Here is a 22,648-nt window from a genome sequence, read left to right on the forward strand (position 1 = left end):
TTCCAAGGAGGGAGGAATTGGCTTCTTTAGGATTACTGAAAACTTAGTAAATAAGAAGCTTTCTGTATTTCCTCCCAGCTGGAGCCCAATCACTGCTACACAATTAGAAGAGCTGGAGGCAGAAAGAAAAGAGAAATTCTCTGATTTGACCCGAGTTCCTTACAGTATAGCTGGTGAGCGCAAAATGCATCCGGGTTCTGTGCAGTGCAAGATACTGAATATCTCTCTCTGCCTCAGCGATATTTTGAGCTTTACATTGAGCTGAGCACTCAAATCCTGCAAGGGGGCAAGGAGAGGCCAACCCCCTGGGACATCCTTGGTGTCAAATTCTTTGAGAATACTTGAGCAGACTATGCAAAGAGATCACTTAATCACAGGGAGGTGACTTTTACCTTCTATAGGGCACCAAGAAGACCAGACATCATAAAACTGAGCCCAGTTTTGGTTTCCTCAGCAAAAGACAAGTGCTAAAAGATAAATCTAAGCATAACCGCAATGCAGTTTGAAGAGGTTTGAGATACTGATACAGGATGGGAATGCCTGAAATGCTGGCACCATGAAAATCAGCACGAAAATCTCCTAGTGACTGCATTGGGCCTGTATCCATACAGTTCATGCAGACAAAGACAGTATAAACACCAGAGGCTCAATTGTCCCTGAGCTAACAGAGCTCAGTTGTTTAAGCGCAGGAAACGGCCCACCCTTTTCCCACCTTTGTACACCCAGGCAGGGGTCAGCCACAGTGGAGCTGCCACACAGGCCAGGCTGATGCAAGCTCATGTCTGGCATTGGGTGGACAAGGCAGGGAAATGGCAGAGCTGCTGCCATGGAGCTCCGTGATTGATGGCAGAGGCAGCCACAGATGTACGATCAATCTGTGACAATGCCCTGTGGTCCAGCAGGTACACTCCATCAGTTGTCTTGGAGAAAAAGGTTTAAACCATTGTTCAAGACACAGTTTTCTTTCTTAGAGTATAAAGTATAATACCCCTCTGATCTGGTGAGACCCCCCTGCAGTCCTGTGTCCAGCTTTGGGGGAAACAACAGAAGAGGGATGCGGAGATGCTGCGAGGGCTGGAGCAGCTCTGCTCTGGAGCCAGGCTGAGAGAGCTGGGCTGTTTCAGCCTGGAGAAGAGAAGGCTCCTGAAGGGGAGACCTTAGAGCAGCTCCAGTGCCTAAAAGTGCTAAAAGAAACCTGGAGAGGGGCTTTCAGCAAGGGCCTATAGGGCCCTTGGCCCTATAGGGGGGAATGGCTTTAACCTGCCAGAGGGGAGATTGAGATGAGTTCTGAGGCAGAAGCTCTTCCCTGTGACGGTGCTGAGGCGCTGGCACAGGGTGCCCAGAGAAGCTGTGGCTGCCCCATCCCTGGCAGTGTTCAAGGCCAGGTTGGACACAGGGGCTTGGAGCAACCTGCTCTAGTGGAAGGTGTCCCTGCCCGTGGCAGGGGGTTGGAACTGGGTGAGCTTTAAAGTCCCTTCCAACCCAAATCGTTCTATGGTAATACTCAGGTGAAAGAAAGTTTTCATCAGTTGCCTTTATAAGTGGAAAAAGTCCAAGAAAGCAGAAATATCCCTGCCATCGACACAACACATCCCACTTCCTCCCAGTATCTTTTGCCACCACTAATAGGATCCTGAAGTAGTTGTTTTTAATTCAGGATTGAGGTGATTTCATCCTTGACATTCATTATCTGAGTAAGCAATTACATACTTCTCTCGTGCTTCATATTTGTCTTGATTATTCACCTTTGGTAATGGAACATATAACAGGAGAGAGAAGGTGTGAGTTCAGTGCCAGGGAGTGCCTCCGCAGGCAAAACGAATGCAGGCACAAAAATCAAACACCATGATGGAAAACAAAACTATTTCTTTGCTTTTTGTTAACTTAAAAACTCAAGGCAAAGTAGTTACCCAGCCTCCTACAGGAGCTCTCCACAGCTAAAGCATTGTGAAGCCCTCATCTTGGGAGGAGCAGGAGGAGGCACTGAGAGCTGAATTTCCATGCTACATAGACATGTGCACATTTAATCCGGTTGTGGTTTTCTTAATATGCAAAGATCCTAAAGTCAGCCCTCATTAAACTCATCAGTTCCAGCTAATTTTCAAACTAAGGGCTCTAATAAGCAGCTTCAAGAGTATCTGGGCAAATGCAGCTCCAACCAATTTGCCTCTAGAATGTCCTTTGAATACATTTGCACAGCCTGTGCTCACAAAGCTCCATAAAACCTGCCCTACCTGCTGCCAGCCTTCAGACAGCGCTTACAAGTCATTCACCTTTCCTTTAGCTGATATTAAGTGTACTCCTGTATGATGGCGTGTCTGGAATCACGATGATTTAACCACTGGACACGCAGTGTGCAGGCAGGGGTCTCGTTGTCCAATGTGACTGTGCCACAACCTTGACCTAATGATAGGACATCAGAGAGGAAGAATGTAGAGCAATCACTACCAGCCGGACTTGGCTTTCCCACTGCGGTGCTGTGCCAAATTTGATAGTCTCTTTGGTGATCCAGCCACATGCTCGCTAAGACAAGCTTATTTTAAAGAGGTCAGGTAGCAGCTGATGGGTGGTGGGAATCTTGTAGCATTCCCAAAACAGGCAGCATTTGAATGGACAAGCTGCAGATGCAAACATCAGCAGATGTATCAGCAATGCCCTGTGCTAGAGTCGTCGTGAACTTTGCGTGCTTGCTGTTTGGTGCCTAATTTTAGTCCCTATAGCAGTTCATTACTTACAGCACGTTGGGATCTAGGGATCCTGGTCAGATTTGGAGTCCCTTGGTGCTGCACAAACACAAATGTCAGTTCTGGTAGATCTACGAGCAAAGGCCCTGCAAACTCTTACCCATGGGCTGAACTTTCTGTACAGCTGGAACTTGGTTCAGTCTGATCTGTGTAGTTATGCAGCTCTATTGTGTTCTAGTTCATTATCTATTTAACACCTATTGAACTTTCTGCAACTGCTTAAAAGCATAAAGTAAGTCATGCACATAAATGTTTGTAGAACGTGGGGCTTCATAAAGACCAGCAGCAATATAGGCAGAGGAAAGCTTGAGAGAGAGGGAAGATAAAAGTAACCATAAAGGGAACTTGTGATTACACAGACTCGCTACATACATAATTTGCAAGCTTCCTGGTTTGGGAATTCTGTTTGTTTGCTTAATGTAAATGAGCAAGAGAATTTAAAGAATCTCTGCCACCTACTGAAGCTGAGAGCTGAAATGCTGTAGGCCTCACCCAGAGCACTTTGTAAAGTCCTGCCTTGTTCAGCAAAACACTTGGCCACATTTTGCACTCAAAGAGGAGAATACTGAAGAGCATGTTTTCTGCTAGAACTGGGGACCACTTGCCCACAAAGTGCAAGCCCAAATAAACATGCTGTTCCCCAAACACTCCTGCACAATGAATGTAAGAGGGAGGACTCATGGGAGGTTTGGGGCTGTTTTTTCTTTCAATATTTGTGAACTCCTTTCTACCAGCTGTAGCCAAAAGCCACCTTGGGGAATGTTCTGTATTCAGAGTCTAATTTAGATGTACCCAATTTAGATGCAAGTTCTCACCATGCATCACTTTCAGAACAAGTTTCTTTGTAAGCTGTTGACAGAAAATGTTTATAGTCCCATTATACTTGAGTAAAAAATGCAAACTGAGTAATGGATGTAATATCTTTTCCTTCAGTTTACTGCAGTTTATTTCCCTGTTGTGCAAAGTTTTGCCCAGACTTTTAAAACAAATCCACTCTGTATTGACTTGTGCTTTTCATTCCCCATGACCAGTTCAGCAAGCCGAAGTTTGGAGAGTTTGCAGAGTATGACTGTCTTGGAGTGACAGTATTTCCAGGGAACCAGGAGTCCTAAACCCCATTGTGTTAATCAGAAATGTGTCATAACTCCTTTGCTTTGAGAACACTGAGATAACAGCTTGCCTTTAACTTACTGACACACTTTGAATTTTGACTACTGAATACTTGCAACAATCCACATACCAAGTATCAGCTATTTCTAGCACCTGGCAAACAGAAGAGAAAAGGTGAAACTCTGAATATCAGCTCTCTGCAGGTCTAGAAGTCTTATTTAACAAAGAGTTTCTCTACTCGCTGAAGTTAAGCACACACCAAAGATAAGCATAAGCCTAACAGCTTTGCTGAATTCATACCCGCTTAGGTAGGATTTTAGTTCTTGCTTAATCTGGGCCACAGCTAACAGCTGAGGAGTGATACTGAGAGTAACAACCAGGACCCCAGGGAGGGTGTGGATGCTATTTTTGACCCACTTAAATTGATTGCTATTCAAGTTTTGTGTCAGTTGCAACACGTTACACAGATACAGAGACTCTACAAACAGGCCCAAGTTATCTTCTTGGTTTAATGACACCTCACTTACAGATCTCTAGAGCCCTTCAGCTTTTTACCTTGCCGGGTGGCTTTCTTTACACCCCAGCGTGCCAAGTCGGCTGATCTCATTGAATATCGATATGTGAAAGGAACAAGCCTTCCCCTTCTTTAACATGGGTCTTGTTTGCTCTTCCTGGCATTGGGCTGTTATTACGTCTGCAGGGAGGGTTAGCTTTTAACTGTTGTGTTATTGGAACGTGTCTCCATCAAGATAGAGGCATGCCTCAGCAGGACAAGGTGCTGTGAGAGTTCAGGTTGTTGTTAGCTTCCAGCAAAGGAAACTATTTTTCAGCCACCCATGTTGAATTGCCAGTGGCCAACGCAGAAAGCTTTTGTTGAACAAAAGCTACTGGACCATTGGCATTCACGACACTGAAGATGCAGCCCAGCCATCAAAGCAAATCAAAGCAAACCTTGAATTTCTAACTGAAGGCTTCATCTTCTTAAGCTTGACTTGCCTAAGGAATCTTCCTTAGCAATAATAATCCTATTGATTTGAGCACTAACTCAATCCTTTCCCTACTGAAATTCCCCCTGAATAGAGTGAGGAGAAGCCAAAACTTCTGGATTACACTGGTGAAAGGATAGGTTATGAGCAGGTATTATGGGCTTTGGGAGGAACAGAACAGAACACAGTACATGATTATAAATCACAGGATCATGCTTTTAAGCCAAACACAGGGTCCTTACAAGCTTTTCTCTGAAACAAGTGGGAGGGAGGCTGTTAAGGATAAGCCAATGCTGGACTGCAGCACATCTTTGCCATACCTTGGGTTGATGGTTCTCCTAGCATATCTGCCTTTAGGCAGACCACACTTCCCACAGGCTTTTTTGACCTTCACATACAGACCTTGGTCTTTCCAACAAACGCGAATGAAGCTCCCAGCTCACGAGGAAAGACACTTAGATTATGACAACATGCTGACACACATGATAAAAGTGTTCTTTCCAGCTCAAAGTAGCCAGAATACCCCTATGAAATATTCTTTCTCACACAACATGCTGTTTTCTCATTATGTGTGTTGACATTTTTCAGACTGACCTCAGCTAGATATTTTGTTCCGGAGTCCCCATTTAGTGGAACATTTAAACAATAACACTTTGAAGCATGCTCAGTCTCTCTTTTGAAGTCCATTCAGGCTCTGCCCTAGGGTCAGCAGGCGCATTCCAGCAATGATGCACGGACCATCTGCTGTACAAGTTTAAATCCCACTGGTCCTATACCTAGAGGTACTAACATGTTGCATAACTCGTGCTGAAAAATAGCCTGTCAGTTCAGACGGGGTTTGGATTTATTCCTATAGTTCTCCTATCCTCCCGCTGGAGGGCCTGTGCACAGTAACCTTTGAGAGTGGTTTCTGGGGACTACAAAGTAATGAGATAAATAATAGGAAACAACATTAAGTTCTTGCATTCATAAGCATTATTTTCCTTTGCCCCTCTACACTCTGGCTCTGTGATTCCCAGAGCAAACTGTCTGGCATCTCATTTAGGTGCCTTCCTATCCCAGACTTTTCACTTAGGTGGGCTCTGGCTAAGTTACCCTAAATAGTGCTCCATGGCTCAGTGTCAATTGCTGAACAAGGATGGTGCAACATGAAGGGTGAGTTTTCCAGGACAATGCCAATGATTCAGATGACCAGTGACCATTTAGTAGGAATCTGGCACCAAAAACATGAGAGCAATCTCTGCCAAATTATGTCTTTGTCTATATATTTTATCCATTGTGCTTTAATGTTAACTAGTCATTATTAAACTTAACAATGCATTGGCTAAGGTTAATGTATTTCAAACCCAGACACTGTTGGTCTTATTGATGCTATGTAAACACAGAGGAAGGAGTGGTCCCTGCCCTTGGGAGTTTAGAATCTAAACTTGGACAATACACTTCAAACATATGGTATATCCTGCAGGCTGAAGTACCAAACTTCAATCAGCATTAGCCTTAACAATTAATTTATGTTGCACATATGTTCTGCATTTGGGGGCATTAGCCCTGATGGGCCCCTTGATGAAAATGTGAGTGTATGGACATGCTGACCTTTTAGATGCAGAAAGACATGGCAACAAGGAGAAGGAGGCCAGTTGAGACCTGTGGGATGGAGCATGGCACAAGGGTGAGCATGGCAGAGGGAGGTAAATAGGGTACGAAAGAGGAAGGTAAATAGGATACAGAAGAGAGAGATTTGGAAGTCTTGTAGCATAAGCGAAGGAGAACAACCATAGCAGAGCAAGTTTCTCAAAGCAGCTCTAGCACTAGTTGAGCCCCAAAATAAGTGGGCACATTTCCACTTTTGAGTATCTGTCACTTATTTAGATTGCCTCCTTGGAAACTGAGCTCTCCGGAAAATCTGTCCTCAATGGTGGGTGCTGAGCACTAGGCAATCTGGCCTGTTCATTTTCTCAGTGTGTGCTTCATCTGTTCTAAGGAACGAGTCCTTCTGGAAATGTAAAAGAAAAAGGCAGAAAGAAGCACTGGATACAGAAAAGCACACAAGCTGCCTCGTGGGCGAATGCTCAAGAAAGGCAGAACAAGCCAAATTTCATAAGCCAGATAAAGTCGAATGTCTAGCCACCAGGACCCCTTACAAACACTGCAGTAGTCCAGGAAAGATGGTGGACATGGGTTAAAGCACTGAGTAGGAGTCAGAAGATAGGAACTGGCTGATTTGCTTCACCTCCCTGCTCAAAATGTTCTTATCTGTCAAAAAAGAAGTGGAACAGGAATATCTGCCCCACTACCCTACAGGAGAAAGCTGTAAATATTAGTTAGGATCAAAATATCGCCTCAGATGGAAGCAGCAGCCCATGGAGTTTAAGGGAGATCCTCTGAGGCTTTCTGCCTCCACAAAACAGAATTGAAAACAGTAGATGTGCCATCCCTGGAGACATTCGAGGCCAGGCTGGATGTGGTTCTGAGCAACCGGATCTAGCTGAGGATGTCCCTGCTCATTGCAAGTGGGCTGGACTGGATGAACTTTAAAGGTCCCTTCCAACACAACTATTCTATGAGTCTAGGATTCTATAACAGAGCATGAAGGGACACAAAGCCGAAGAGCATAATGTGGGACATGCTCCCATGTATGCAGAATCCAGCCCCCAGCTATGGAGGGACATAAATCCCCCATTTGTTAGCCATGCCTTAGGATGTAGCATTAGTGGTGACCAGTCAACCTTTTAGTTAGATCTCCTCAGACCTTGGTGTCATCTTTGATCCCCATGAACCAAAGCAGTTGCCTTTGGCATAATGCACTTCCCTCCTGGCATCACCTCCGAACTTGTCCTTGCATCTCCCTGGTGGGATCCTGTAAGAGGATTGGGTGGCCCAGGAGGGAGCAACTCCATTGTTTGAGCACAAAAAGCCATGTTCATTAGTAGGCAAGCACCTTAGAACCAGTCATGGAAAAATAAAAACCAGTGGATTTGCCATTAAATCGGATATTCTTGGAGGCTTCCCTCAGCACAAACCAACAGAAGCAATTGAGAGACCTGCCCAGTAATTCCTGAGTTCCAGCCCCTGCTCTGACATTAACTCTGAGCCAATATAATCCTCTTGTTCCCTACAATAAGGCCTCAATCCTCCCCTGCCATAAATCAGCCTAACTCCCTTCACATAAGTTAGTGTTACCCCTTCTGAAGATTTGGTTCAGAAATTAGGGCACCATGGAGTGAGTTCCTGCAGAAATCCTCAGGAAAATTTGGTCCCCTGAGAAGTTCACACTCCAAAACAGCAAGTCGTGTTCTTTTGAGCTGTTCTCATGACATTTTAGGCCCACAGAGTGGTTACCTCCTGACAGGACATGTTCCTCTGAGATCCAGGCTTATGAGTGATGGATATCTTTCAGGATAATTAACCATTTTCAGTTGCTGCTGCCAGAGAAGGGAGGGAGCTTTGCAGTGCCACTGCCCAGCCATAGATTAACTCTTATGGATGAGCTGCCAGAGCCTTGCTTGGTTCTTGATCCAGCTCAAAGGCACTCAAGGATTCAAGGAGCTGGTTCCCCCAAGTTTAAAAAGGTTCCTAGTTCACCTCCGTTGCCATGTTCTAGTTACATTTGCCCTCCTCTTTGTAAACAGCAAACATTTTCTTGGAAACAGTCTCATTTCTTATGCCAATGGCAAAATAAACCCCAGCTCATCATGGATGTGTCCTTTCCAAAGAATTACCACAAAAATGTCTGAAACCCTGTAAAGGCTGTTAATGACTTTAAATCTCCACAGGGCTTTTTTCCCCCCTTCCTCTTCCCTCTTTTCTCCTTGCTCTGACGAGCTGGTGAGTTGGGAATGGTTTAAAATACCACAATAGCCATGGCAGGACATCAAGAAAGAAAAAGGAACATGGTTTTGAAATACTCTGTGTAAGGCTCCAAGCACTTGAGTTGGTGCTTAACTGACTGGACTGCACCACACAGCAGTCAGATGATCTCTGCAGCTTTGGGAAATAGGAGAAACTCTGGAGAAGGGTGGGGGGGAAACAGTCTCTGCCACATTGGTCTTTATTGTCTTATGGATTTTATCACAGTATTGTTCTTTATTTCCTGCTATTTATAGGCTCTCATGTTTTGTGCTGCTTTCATGTTTGTGTTATCTGCCTTCCCACGACATGTTTCACCCAGCCCTTGCCTACAGCTGGATCCATAAAGGCCAGAGCAATGGTTCTGAATGGCACATCAGGGCTCATCTTCTGTCTTTCGGTGATGCATGCAAACTGCACTGAGCAACCCAAGATGGGTGATTTAACCAATGGTGGTTGCTCTTTATGCACACTCCCATAAAGGAGTCACTGGGCTTTTGGGTATCAAGCAATGGCATTCAGGTGATGCTGGGGCCGTCTCCTCCGTAGCCCATGCTTTACAATGAATTTAAACCACCAGCCCATGAGTGCATGACTTGATGATAACCACTCTAAGGAACTTCACCTGAATCATTCTATGACTCTTGTATTTATGCAAGGAATTAGAGAGAATGTGCTACAGGCACTATTCTAGTCCTAATTCCCCATGATCTAGGGATGGAACTCCACTGACCTGAACTAGAAAAGTGAAGTTAGTTCTGGCTTAAAACAAATGATGAGGTTTGTAAAAGACAGGTCCCTGCTGTAGTAAACTGAAAGTAAGGAGCTGTGGAGCTTGAAATAAAAATGGGAGATGTGCAAAATAAATGCTGAAATCACTGAAGTCAGGGATTTAATCCTATCGGTGTCCTTGTACCTTCTCCTTGTGTACGGAGCAGCTGGCCTTGGAAGCAACCACAAAGCTCAATGCCAGTAACAACAGGGAAAAACCCTTCACCTCAACAGAACAGCAAACCCTGCTCTGGGACCTTTCACAATACGTGTCCAGCAGCAGCGCCTGCTATGGGCTGCAGGAGGATTACAAGGAAAATGAAACACTTGTTTAGAGATGGAGCCAGGCTTTTGCTTATGGGATTTTGGGATAAATTACTCCCACTGTTCTACCTGTGAGTGTGTGCAAAAGGGCTGCAGAACATTGTTCTTCAGTGTTGCAGGGCAGCATAAAGGCACCTTTTTGTCCATGAGGTTTGCCTCAAATTGTTCCTATCCTGGGAACATCCCTTGGAAAACAGAAGGGGAATTTTTCTGTAAGCAGCGTGAAGTGCAGGTTTCTTATTCAGACAGTCTGACACAGGTTTCTGTAGTTATCCTTCCCTCCCTACAGCAGCCAGACTGAAAGAGGAGACATGATGGAAATAGAAAGCATCTATGGTGCACCAGACTAAGCAAAGATAAAGCATGGTGCAAGGAGAATTAAGAGGTGACAAAGCCTATGCACATGTTGCTGAGTCCTGCAATTCTTTCTAAGTGATGCTAAGCCATGACCATCACTAAAGCAAAGGCCTTGCCTCCCAGCACCAGCAAAAGCTGCCATTTAACATTTTTCGTGGTGATTACAGTGAAATCATCCATTTTGCCACACACAAGCAATGTGGGGAAAGCCCATGTGCAATTGTTTTTCATGGTGGGAGGAAAATAATCACCACTAGGAACTCCCCAACACTGGAAACCAAAGCCCAGCCCAGCTCTCATCCTGGCTGAGAAACAACTCAAAGTGTGAAACCAAAGGTTTCCAGCAGAGACTGCTGCAGAGGCTTAAAAGATTGTGGCTCTGCTGTAAAAACATAGCCCTGGCCCTCACAAAAAGTGCTGAGTGCCTTGGTGTCCATAGAGATCAGCGTGGATGGGGGGCGTCCCCTCTCCCAAGCCCAGCAGTTACATTCTGCTTCTGCCCTTTGTTATGGCTGGTTTCAGCTCAGTGTCTATAGGAGCCAACTCGTGTTGACCTCTGGAGCCATGCTTCTAGTGTGTCACCAGGTGCCCTCTCGGCCACCATCTAAGGTGCACAGGCAGGTTGTGGTAGTTTTCCAGTCAGCCTCTGAAATGGTTATTCACACTTTTATCATGGCAAGAATAGATTATTGTAATTCTTTATTGGCCAGCGTCCCAAAGCGGGCTCGGCACAAACTCCAGATGGTGTGAAATGTGGCCGGCAGAATTGGAGAATTAAGAAGGGACAGCATCATCCGTTCTGTTAAACCCTCTACCTTGGCAACTGGGTAGACAGCACATTGATCTGAAAACCGTCCTTTTTCCTTCTGTGCAGAGCTGAGGCCAGGTCTCTGTCAGCAATCTCATGATCCGCTATGGTCTAGAGTGCGGCGCCCGGGCTCATGCTACCTGGTAAATAATTCTCTGAGGAGTGATTTCAGGGAGATGAGGTTAGTTTAAACCTCATTTCCATCTGTTCATTCTCCTCTTAAGCCTGTGCAAAAGCTGGGTGGGATACTGTAATTACACCCTTTGTAAACATTAGGTGTAAGGAAGCAATGGGCTCTCCTGCTCTTATTGGGAGCAAAAGGCAGCCTGAAGAATCCCCTCCACGAGCAACTGCCTCCAGGCGTAAGGCAGGAATCCACAGCCCTCCTCTTGGCATGGCTGGGGAGAAGTGGTGATGCCAGCCCGGTCCCGGAGAGGCAGCATCTAAATGCAGCGCATCCCTAAACCTCTTCTAAATGGGAAAGGCAGCTCTGGGGAGACCTTATTGTGGCCATTCGATACCTTAAGGGAGCCTACAAGAAATCTGGAGAAGGCTTTTTACAAGGACATGTAGTAATAACACAGGGAGAAACGGCTTTAACCTGCCAGAGGGGAGATGAAGATGAGCTCTGAGGCAGAAGCTCTTCCCTGTGAGGGTGCTGAGGCGCTGGCACAGGGTGCCCAGAGAAGCTGTGGCTGCCCCATCCCTGGCAGTGTTCAAGGCCAGGTTGGACACAGGGGCTTGGAGCAACCTGCTCTAGTGGAAGGTGTCCCTGCCCGCGGCAGGGGGTTGGAACTGGATGAGCTTTAAGCTAAGGCCTCATCAGCAAACGCAGATGGCTGGTACATGTTCTTATGTGCCATCCCTCACTTGTGTAAACAGTGGCTACACAAACAATTGAGAGGATAATAACTGGCTTCATACAGACCAGCACAAATAAAACCTTCCGGTGTTTGGGGCTTTCGTCTTCTTAGAACTTTTTCTACAGGAGCATGATACGAAAAGTGTATTCCTCCATGTGTGATTCGGTTCTATATTGAACTAAGGAGTTAAAACCTTCCCTGATTTAGTTCACAGAGGCTAAATTCCTACAGGCCTTAGGGGAAGAGCCTTGGGTGGGCTGTAATTAGAGTCTCATTTGGCTTCTTTTTATTAAGTGCTCTTTACAAAGCAGTATGTGATCTGCTGCACAAGAGGGAGAAAAGCTGGGGACAGCTTTTGCTGTGGGGTGGACTGGCATGGCAAACATGGCGTGCTCTGAGCTGTTTACCTTCCCCACCGCTCCTGCAGGGAATCTGTCACCTGCCACTCATGGATGTGGATATAAAAGCTCATGCTGTTTTGGTGGTTTGGAGGTTTTTGTTAGTGTGAGACAGCTGACACAGACTGCTTTGGGAAAACAACCAAACCTTTTGTTTTGGGGTAAAAATAACCCCCGTATATAAAGAATTGCACTGACTCTGCAAACAGCTACTGCATAAGGAAGGGACAGTGGGGTCACGTTGTCGTTTTAAACCTACAGTGTCACCCTCACTTTAGAAATTCAGAAGGCTGGGGAAGATTGTGGAGACATAAAGTATTTCCCCATATGGATAAAAATACATTATTAAGACAAAATAGTAATATGAGAGAACAGGCAAAGTCAGGATGGTTTACCTGAGAATCATGAGAATTTAGAGTTCAGACAAAGTGAGATACAAGTTGGTCTCCGATCCTTGAGGTGATGTGCACTTGTCATGGGACTGGGAAGAAGATAGTGACCTTTTGTATCACCTTTATACACTCATCATGACATGCTGCACTAGATATCTGGCCACCTTAACTCAAGAGACCTAGTGGGAATGGCTTCAGGATTACTGCAGCTTGTACCACCCTGAGAACAGCTTTCAGGGCACATGCTACCACAATCTAAAGCCAGCACATTAATACAGAGCTGCCTTGAGTATGATACCACCCATGAGAAGTGCTGACACACACCTTTCAGTCACAGGTAGCCATTCACTCCATAACCCACGTTTCCCCAAACCAGCAGACCACTCAGCTGCTGCATGAAGGTGCCAGCCCATCTCCCACCAGTGCTGAGGGCATAGCCTTAGCTTTAAGCTGCACTGAAAATGCTACTAATTGAACAAAGGCTCTTTTAATTTCCCAACATCTCATTTTAAAGAGAAATTTTATCAGTATTTGTTCAGCTGAGTCACTTCTCAGTGGGTGAGCATGAGGTGTCTGAATAGAGGCATCTAGAGCTATTGTAAAAGCTTGTGATCATGTAAGGCACCAGCACAGGGCTGGCAGGTAAAATGCAGCCTACGGGAGTCCCACATCTCATTTTACGGACAGACGGAGCTCATGTAGGACACGTGGAGGCACTGCAGTATGTCACAGTATCAATACAGTGCGAGGTGCATATGGGTAAGCAGCTTGACTGCCTCCTATGTGAATCAACCAGATGTTTGCATCTGGTCACTAAATAGGTCTCCATGACTACAGCTACCATGGCCTTGAGCAGCTGAGCAACCTGAGCTGTGATCTGCTCCAGTCTCCATGCACCCAGACATCGATTCAGCACATGCATGTGACAGTGATAACTGTCTGATGAGCCACATGATGGACTAGAGATCAGGCAGCAAACCTCACCCCACTGTGTGTCACATAGCCCACCAGCTCAGACACGTGCTGTTTCAAGCTACGTTCTGTACCAGATGAAAGGAAGGCTCTCTTGATCAGATAAACAGCACAGTAAGTGCTGTGGCCCTCAGCTGTGAACATTAATGCTCAATATGCCAGGTGGCTTAAGCTGCAAGCATGTAATCTCCTGTTGCTGTGTAGCTTTCAGGCACCCTTCCATGTTCTTAATTCTCCTGACAAATTTGGAGAGATTTGTTTCCAAAGAACACATTTTCCAGCAATTCAGAACATAAACCATCACACATTATGAACTCCATCTGCCCGACTACAGCCAAGAGCTGAAGAGCTCAGATATCTCTGTAGAGCCACTCTTGAATAGCTGGGAAAAAGCACATTAAAAGATTGCATGCTATATTCTCTAGATACCACCACTGTGACCATAAGTATAAATGACTACCTGACTACCTACTACTTAAAAATACCTGCTCAGGGTATTTGTAAACTTAGCTGAAGAGCCAGTAGAAAAATAAATAGCTTGTAGGTATTCACCCAGAGCCTGTGATTAGAGAGAAGCATGTAGGAAGGCTGTATCTTCACATGGTACAAATCAACACAGCTCCATTATGGAATTACATCCGTTTGTGCCAATGAATTCCTCATTTCCTGACACCCAGACCAAATCCTGGCCCAGGGATGCATACAAGGATGTCTGCCTTAGCCATAGAAACAGAACACCTAAGTGAGGGACCACACGAGCAGCTGAACTGCAACTGTATTAATACTTGATGGGGCGGGAAAGGAGAAGGAAAACAATTGCTCTAATTGAACCTATGGGGGGTGTGAGTAGGTCAGAACGCACAGTAATTACCTGCTCTGGAGCGGAGCCAGGACACCAACACTAATGCTCCTGCTCCATGGCACTGCGAAGGAGCCTAAACACCTAAACAGGATTTGGGGTTTCCATCTCTGGCTAAAACGGTTGTTTACACAGAAACAGAACTGTGTGAAAGACACGGTGTGTGCTCAAGTCTGAGGAGTGAAGCAGGGCTGCAAGCTCTGGAGCTGACTTTCCAACCACATTTGCACCAAATGGTAAAGCTCCCAGTTCCCTCTCCCACAGCGCTGCAGCAACCACATCTACGTTGCTCACCTCCCTGCAGTCCACTCGCCATGTGCCCACCCCTGCACCTTCCTCACAGACACCACCAGCAGCCCCCGGGCTCTGCTGCTCATTCCCTGCTACATCCTCTCCATATCACCTGCAAAGAGGCAAACCTGCACAGAACGCTGTCCAGAGACCAGCTCCTAGAAACATCACTTCCCACAGTGGGAAGTGGCAGTGAGTTCCCACAATGGGAAGTGGCAGTGGCAGAGAATCCCAGCCTGGTTTGGGTTGGAGGGGCCTTAAAGCTCATCCAGCTCCAACCCCCTGCCACGGGCAGGGACACCTTCCACTAGAGCAGGTTGCTCCAAGCCCCTGTGTCCAACCTGGCCTTGAACACTGCCAGGGATGGGGCAGCCACAGCTTCTCTGGGCACCCTGTGCCAGCGCCTCAGCACCCTCACAGGGAAGAACTTCTGTCTAAGATCTAAGAATCCAAGAAGCACAAAGACAACGGTTAATAGCAAAATGAGGCTCCACTGGTAGCACAGATAAGGGATAACCTGGCCTGGTGTGACCTAGAAGTCAGCTTGAGGTATCAGCTGAGAAGCAGATATAGTGTCTATGGGAAAGACTAGATGAAGTCCTGGAAGAACAAAGCTCCTTTTTGGTGGAAAAGCCGATGGGCAATGGCTTACTCAGCAATCCTTATTTGTGGTCCAACAACCATTTCTCAGTCATACACCACAGGAACAACTTCAAGCATCTGCCCCATCATCAGTCACTGCTTCATAACCATTACAGAGCTACAAGTCCTACGTGCTAACAACGTACATGCCTGAACCTGTGACCCATCGGTTCTGCAGACCATCACAAATCCCCCGAGACACACAGCTCCCCACAGCCTTGCAGGTTGTTTTTAGATAGACAAATTCAAATGGCTGCCACAAAAGCTTAATCTCTCTCCAGCCATGCTCACGCTGAGTGTCAATAGGAAAAAGGCCCATGAATACGCTTGATAATTACAGAGCCGTGGCTGTAGCAAAGAACAAAGTATAATGCAGGCTTGAATACTCAGGAAATTGACTGCTGATATGTTTCCATTCATTGTTTTGTTCTCTGTTCTCAGTGTTATATTAAAATCTCCTACTAAGAATGAGCTTTCTTGTTTAATGGAACTTGTCAGTTAGAGGAAATCTGCTTGAGCTGTTTGATCTATTCTTTAAAATAATATTAATTGCAAATTTAGCCCACGGCCCTGTCTTAGATAGCAAATCACTGGAAAGCTCAAGCTGGCGGTTTTCAAACTCTGTTACCCACAAAACATCATGGCCCATCACCTTCTAACTCCAAGGCATTCCCCATCCCTTTGCTCTAACTATTCAATCCCAGCTATTCATTAGGGATGTTGATGGATCGTACCAGTCACCTGATGTTGTTTTCCTGACTCTAGTAGTGAAAGGTGATAGTAGTGAATAGCAAATAGTAAACACGGTGTGAATCTCTGGTCATGAGAACGTTCCTGAAACCGCAGTTTGTGAACATTTCCATAAAACCCTGAACCACATCAACTCATTCGAGTGTCACCTCACAACTATAGGAAATCTATAGATTTCTCTCTGCCTCCCCATTAATGGAATGAGCTGGTTTGATTCCATGTGACTTGTAATTAAATACTGAGTTTGCATGTTTTTTACTCATCCTGGTTCCCAGCATGTGCACTCACAATAACAAATCCTAACTTTGGGCTCTGAAGCAGATGTGCAGTTGAATCTGGATTCGCAATATAGTTCAATGATATTTCATGCTGGAGGTTTCACTTGGTTCCTTGCAGACATAAAAGAACCATTTAGAAAGATCAGATGCAGTGGCCAGTTTAGACTGTATATAAAGTCTGAGGGATTATTTCAATCTGCTGGCTCTGAACCTTCAGGGAAAAGCTGCAAAAATGGGTTGCATTGGGTGGCTCACAAACAATATTGCTTTTGTGAGTGTCTTCCTGCTTCCAATTATACCAAGAATGACGGAAGAAAAGGGAAATAGCCGATTCCAGGGTTCGTATAATTAGATATAATACACTCTATCATCATCAGTACTTGATGCTTTTCTTTAGGCAATCTCAAAGGCTTTTGGAAATGCTCAGAAACCACTGTTCATGTCAGCACGATCACAGGGACCATCACTCTTAGGAATATGACTTGACAGATGGAGAAGCGGTGCTGCGAGCCCCCTTCTCAGGAGGCAGCAGCATCAGTTCTGCACATACACTTTGAGCTACTCGTGTGTTTTCCTTCACCTTGGCCTTGCTAAAACCATCACCCTGGTGCTGTTTGTGGCACACTGTTTGCGAGAGGGAACAGCCAACTGTGGGTTAGGGGCTGTGAGACACCCCTGCAAAGGTACTGTAATGATGGGACTGTTGATGCTGTTGGGGAGCTCTGGACACGCACCACCCTCCTCTGCTCCATCTCCCCTGCTCCTGACTCATTCAGGCAGCTCAAGTTGCAAGGAATTCCTCTAAAATAAAACTGTCCCCCGCCCTGATCCTTTCTTAAAACAAGAGCAGAATTGTTCAAAACAACCCAAGGGAAGAAATCCAAATAGGAGGTGACCTCCTGCCAACCCTCAGCGCTGGGGGCCGAGGTGTGGCCCCCTTTCCCCCCCTCCAAAGCTCCCAGGGTCATTCCAGCACCTTTGTCTCATTCCCTCCTGGAGCGATGCCCTCCCCTGCGGCTGGTGTTTTCCTGCATCCCATCAAGAGCTCTCTGTTCCCAGGACAGTGACATCAGCCCCTCGCAGCCGAGCGCGCAGCCTGCCCTCCGTGCTTGTGTGGGGCTTTGTGCCCAGTGGAACGGCCGTGACTGTTCCTTGGGAAGGGTGAGGAGATGGGAGCAGGGCTCAGCACAGGCCAATGGTGACAGCAAGAGATGTGACATGAGGGATGCCATGCACTGAGCAGGAGGAGGAGCAGACACAGCAGCCCTGTTGTTCACAGGCAAAACCCTCTGCCGGCATTCCTAGCATGCTGAAGCCGCACTGGCTGTCACTACCTGCACCAGCCACCCTGGGACACGGGCAAAGGCTGTAACACCTCTTGGTGTGATGGTGTTGGCACTTCACCTGAGGCCGGGGCAGAGAGGGTGCTGCTGGTTCTCAAGCCTGCTGCAAGACTGCAGCAAAAGCTCTTCACACACTTCAAATTACTGCAATAGTGGCAAACCCTTTCCTTTCCCAGGAAAGCTGCTTTATAACACCACGGGAAAGTTATCCCTCCAGTGCTGCAAGCAGCGCTCCCATAGCTCAGACCAGAGGCTACTCCAGGTGTTTTGGTGGAGGGTTTGAATGACTTCATGACCTTCACGGATGCACAGAGTCAGCTCATGAGCACTCAGCTGTGCAAACAAAACACTGCCACCTCCATGATAAGAGGGGAGGGTGCCCATGCCAGGGCACAGGAGGGAATGCAGCAGATAATGATGACTTGGGGAGACTGCTCCAGCTCTGGGCTAGTTGTTTTGGGGAGATAGGCACCCCACGTGCTTCGAGCAGGTCCCCTTCCCTCAGTGGCAGGAGCAGCCAGCCTGGTTTGTAGGGCTTTGCTATAAATAAAATGTATAAAGAAGCGTTTTTCTACCTGTTTGCTAGTGTTGCTGGAGATCAGAGCCATCGCAGAGGGGTTTGCTCACCGATGGAATTAAGCTACACCAGCAAAGCCCTCTCCACATCTAGTAGGAAAGTTGCTGGGTGAGCTCCCTCAATCAAACATCACTTTTAAATGTCGATAAGGCACATAAAGAGGCACAAACCAAACTTCTCCATTCCGATGCAAGGAGAATTCTGCTTTTGCTCTGAATCATTGATCTGAGCTCACTACTTTGGTCCTGTTTGATGGTTAGACTACAACCCCAACCTGCAATTCTGCTTTAGACTTGACCGAACCTCCATGGAAAGGCCAGCTACATTTAGGAGATTCCAGCACAAGAGGTGAGAAGCACCTGATGGCTGCTATTGCTTTCTGAGGCCTTTTTCATCCAGGAGACTTCAGTTCCCTGAACCCAGATCCCTCCTCCAGTTTATCCTCCATCCCTCACTACATGCTCTGTAGCCAAGTAACATCCCCTTCTTTTCCCGTCTGGAGGCACAGCAGCTATTGTGTTTTGCTGCTGAATGAAGCAATGTTTCACCACCGGCTACCCTTTCCTGATCTGCAGATTCTGGTGGCAACGCTGTCACAGAGTTCCCACCATCATCCCCTGCCTGCATTTCCCCCCTGCGACACAACACTTGGGCCTTTCAGCAGGGCCGGATCACTTGTTCCCAGGGGTCATGCTGATAGGGAACTGATTGAGTTGAAATATATTGTCAAAACAGAAAGAAAAAGAAGAAAACAAAATCCTTCCTATTTCATAGGGCGTTTCATCCATGGTTTTTAGCCCCCATCAGTTCCTGATGCGGCTCACTGCAGTCACACAGAATGCCCTTTGGGCACAACTGGGAGAGGGCTAAGCTGGAGCAAAATGGTGGGGAAAAAAAAGCCTGGGATGGGAACAGCTCAAGGTACTATTGCTACCAAAGCATCCTTGTTCTCAAACCATGACCAGGGCCTTCTTATCTCGCACTGATATTATCCACAAGATCACCGTAAGCAGTCAACTCAGTTCACAATTTATACGCACACCCCCCACAGCAGAGAATGAGCTCCACCGACTCCTTTAGGGCCTTAAAAGGACCCTTAGGCTTCAGTTTTCATTTTTAAATGAATACAAACATCCAACTGAGCTATAAACTATTAAAGCAAGCCACCACTTCAGTGATAAACCAAATATTTTCCTAGTAATTCACTTAATTGTCCCATTCATGAGCCTATGCCTTTGGAATGGGATGTGCTTTGGGATTCCAAATAACACAAATAACAACAGCAGCAGCACATTCCATTTTACTGAACGAAACAGTGCTATAGCAAAAGGCTTCTGATACATTATCACTGGGTGTGCAGAGTGTGGGTGGGAAGCAGGAGGCTGCAAGAAGACACAGATAGAACGGCTCCTACACGCGACTCCTTTCCTCTTTGCCTTTAGCTTCAGAAGCGCAGCAAACCCCTGCACACCCGCCTGGAAAACGAGCTGAGGTAATTCCATCTAGGAGCATGTGATCGGTCCCGCTGCCACGAATGTTTTCCCTCTCGATCCGTATCTGAATCTCGCACGGACTGACTCACGCTGCAGCCCTGTACGTCACTCCCACCGGCAGCATCAGCCCTGTCATTTGTTTCCTTTTGGAACGGGATGTTCTATAATAGCTCCAACTCCCACTCTCCACCGTTTCTGAAATTGCAGTTCTTTCACATACCGTCCTTTGTTCCCGAGCAGCCACTTCTCAATGTGTTTCTAAGGTGTTAAAAGAGGAGCAAAGAGTGGCCTGAGCTCAGAGGTGCCTCACCCAAAACTCCAACGCAATATGACTTATAACAGGATGAAGGTGTGATGTAGGATTTGTTCTTCAAGGACACAAATGAGGCCCAATGCAGAACTGTTGCTTCTCGGGGTGCTGCTTGAAGAACAGCCCCATGTCTCATTCACAAGGCTCCTTCTCCCACAGCCAGGGAGAGATTGTCACATTAACAGAAGCCAATTCTGCATGTGCTGGTGGAGCCATCAAAGCAGGATCAGTTCTGCTTCAGAGTGCCTCGCTGTGATGCTTAAATATGCAACACACACCCTTCAGCACTGGATAGTTTGATCTTCTGCTAAATCTACATCTCCGAGCAACCTGGTCTAGTGGAAGGTGTCCCTGCCCATGGCAGGGGGTTGGAATGAAATGAGCTTTAAGGTCCCTTCCAACCCAAACCATTCTAGGATCCTACAATCTGCGTCTTCGTCTGGATCAGGTGCATGCTTCAGGAGTGAATCCCTCTTCATACTGTGGCACAGTTTCAGAGCTCAGCCTACAGGACTAAGCTAGTCTGAGGTTAAAACCCCAAGTGTCAATAGTACAGACATGGAGTCCTCAGCACTAACTGGTTTGTTGTGCCGGTCTGGTGCTTCTGTGCACCAAACTACCTGCTACTGCTGCTTGCCTTTTAGAGCCAGAAGTCCTGGAGTTGTTAGATCCCAGCATTCAATCGTAAAAGTAGGAACGTGATGTTCTAGGGGTTCAGCAGAAGAGAGAAGGCTACAGTCCCCCACGGATCCCTGCCCATGTAAAGAGCAAGTTCATCAGGATACACCCGTAATGCTGCCAAGTTTCCTGCTGGGAACATCCTGACAGGCAGCTGGTCCAAGAGGGTAGAACAGAGGGAGCAGAGAGCCAAAGAATGAAAGGATGCAGAAGATGATGGCATTTCTCCCGCTTACTTTTGAGATGCTGCTACAATTTAAGGCAGGCTAAGGTGGATTTATCTTCACACAGGGTGCACAGTAAAACAGATGCATGGCTGTGCAGAATGCAGGGTACCCTGCCCCAAGTGCTGCTCACCTATTTATCAGAGAACTTAAACCAAATGGAGACCTTGGATTACTTTCTCAGGGTGCAGCCATTGCTAACGAGGGGGTCAATGCCAACTTCAAGCATGGTAAAAAGAGCATTCTTCATAAAAAATTATCCCTTATTACACGCCACCAGGAATAAAATGGGAACGATCTGGAGAGAACTTGGAAAAGCAAAGCTTGTGTTTGCAAACTGTGCAGAGCCTTCCTCTGAGAAACAGAGAAGCTCCTGCAAGAGGATGCCATAAGAGTCTCTGAAGAGGTTTATTCTGACCTCCTGGACCTTTGTCCAACGTACATTCACTGAGGTTAAATAAATAAGCATTAACAAATGCAAAGCTCCAGACATTCCACTGTCCTGCTTGGAGCCAAGACCTGAAGTAAAGAGGCTTCAGTCACATTTATATTTCCTTTGACCTAAAGACCGTGCACAGCTCACTCCATCCCAATTATTGAGTGAAAAGACCTTTATGGCTGCGCTACCTTGCATTCAGCTGCCTGAAAAAGCTTTAGAAACCACTGTAAAGGCAGGTCAGCACAGCCTGGCATTCCCTGCTCACTGCAGACATCCTCCCATACAGCACAGTCTGGGGAGAGCAGTCACAGCCTCAGCCCTCACGTAGCTTCATGACAGCCCCTCCTGGTGCAGTCTGACCAGCTATAGGTAACGCTATGCTGCTGGAATAGCATTGCTCAGGCTCTCAGTGCCAGCCCTCGGGCTTTGGCAGCCATCGGGACAAAAGACAATCTATAAATGCAAGCCATTCTATAGAGACATCAGCTACGGCTTCACCTAGGCTTACCTGGGTTGATGCGGAGGGCAGTGTTTCTCCTGACATTCGAAGGGAACGCGTGCACTCCGGGATACGAGGCTTCCCGGGTGCGGGGTATTGTTCGGGATTTCGTATTTCTTCAGGGTTGTCTTGGCAACGAAGAGGGTTTGAGGGCTTGCTGCTCGAGGTGTGGGAAACGCTGGGCAGCAGAAAGCCAAATGCCTCTCGCTTGTTTCATTCCATCACCCAGTGAAACCAGGTGCTTTTTAACCTACTGGGACATTGTGTGCTGTGTGGTGGGAGACGCAGCATGAGTCAGCACAGACACCCCTCACCCCCAAAAGTGTGGTTTTGGAAATAGCAAAAAATGACATTTTTCATTAGGAAATGATGTTGATCCAATCCAGACATCCTTACACGCTCTGTTCCCTTTCTCCCTTCAGCTACCTCCGTCTGACCTTGTCAAAGCTTCCTGTAGCCCCTTTAGGCACTGGAGCTGCTCTAAGGTCTCCCCTTCAGGAGCCTTCTCTTCTCCAGGCTGCCCCAGCCCAGCTCTCTCAGCCTGGCTCCAGGGCAGAGCTGCTCCAGCCCTCGCAGCAGCTCCGTGGCCTCCTCTGGACTCACTCCAACAGCTCCACATCCCTCTTGTGCTGTTCTAAGTGACTTCAATGAAGCTACTGGGGTTACTGTGTACTGATTCCAGTATAACACAGTT

General features: G+C 46.7%; 1 protein-coding gene across 6 annotated transcripts in view; it reads right to left on the reverse strand.

Annotated features, from left to right (window-relative positions):
• The window catches only part of SLC6A6 (solute carrier family 6 member 6), a 114,690-nt gene that overhangs the window by 71,654 nt on the left and 20,388 nt on the right, over positions 1-22,648 (reverse strand). The window contains exon 1 of one of the 6 annotated variants that reach the window (XM_030501567.1): positions 21,964-22,396. The exons of the other annotated variants lie outside the window; for them this stretch is intronic. The gene's annotated coding sequence lies outside the window, so the exon portion shown is untranslated. Of the gene's footprint in view, positions 1-21,963; positions 22,397-22,648 lie in introns of those variants that run through there. 6 annotated transcript variants of the gene reach the window in all.

The sequence above is a fragment of the Strigops habroptila genome, chromosome 11 (assembly GCF_004027225.2).
Source record: "Strigops habroptila isolate Jane chromosome 11, bStrHab1.2.pri, whole genome shotgun sequence".
NCBI lineage: Eukaryota > Metazoa > Chordata > Aves > Psittaciformes > Psittacidae > Strigops > Strigops habroptila.